Source organism: Eimeria mitis, genomic scaffold (assembly GCF_000499745.2).
Source record: "Eimeria mitis Houghton genomic scaffold, Emh_scaff5078, whole genome shotgun sequence".
Classification (NCBI taxonomy): domain Eukaryota; phylum Apicomplexa; class Conoidasida; order Eucoccidiorida; family Eimeriidae; genus Eimeria; species Eimeria mitis.
In genome coordinates this window covers 2,753-3,269 of record NW_013573373.1, presented here as the reverse complement: position 1 = coordinate 3,269, position 517 = coordinate 2,753, and the positions used below count along the sequence as shown (strand labels likewise).

Genomic DNA, 517 nt, shown 5'->3' with positions numbered 1-517 from the left:
GCTGCTGTTATACTCCATACACCCCATGCTGCTGCTGGTGAAGGGCTGCAGTACGTACACCCCACACTCTTTGTCTTTGTCTTTGTCTTTGTCTTTTTCTTTGTCTTTGTCTTTTTCTTTGTCTTTGTATTTATTTTTTACTGTCTCCTTCCTTGTATCTGCTGACCTTCAACTGTCTCCTTTTGTCTCCTTTTTATATTTTTTTGTTTCCTTCTGTCTCCTTTTTATATTTCTCTGTCTCCTTTTGTCTCCTGTCTCTGCTGTCTCTCTCTATTTGTCTCCTTTTGTCTCCTTTTTATATTTATTTGTCTCCTTTTGTCTCTTGTCTGTGCTGTCTTTCTCTATTTGTCTCCTTCTGTCTCCTCTTCTCTGTCTGTCTCCTTTTGTCTCCCCCCAACAACACCCTGTCCCTCCTCTTTCTTTTCTCCTTCAGAACCTGCCGCTGCTGCTGCTGCTGCTGCTGCTGCTGCTGCTGCTGCTGCTGCTGCTGCTGCTATTCCTGCTGCTACTGCTGCTC

At 44.3% G+C, this 517-nt stretch overlaps 1 protein-coding gene across 1 annotated transcript in view; it reads left to right on the top strand.

Moving 5' to 3' along the window:
- Window positions 1-517, top strand: part of EMH_0079660 (uncharacterized protein) — a gene marked incomplete at both ends in the record, with an annotated part of 3,097 nt that overhangs the window by 562 nt on the left and 2,018 nt on the right. The gene's annotated exons all lie outside the window — the stretch shown is intronic.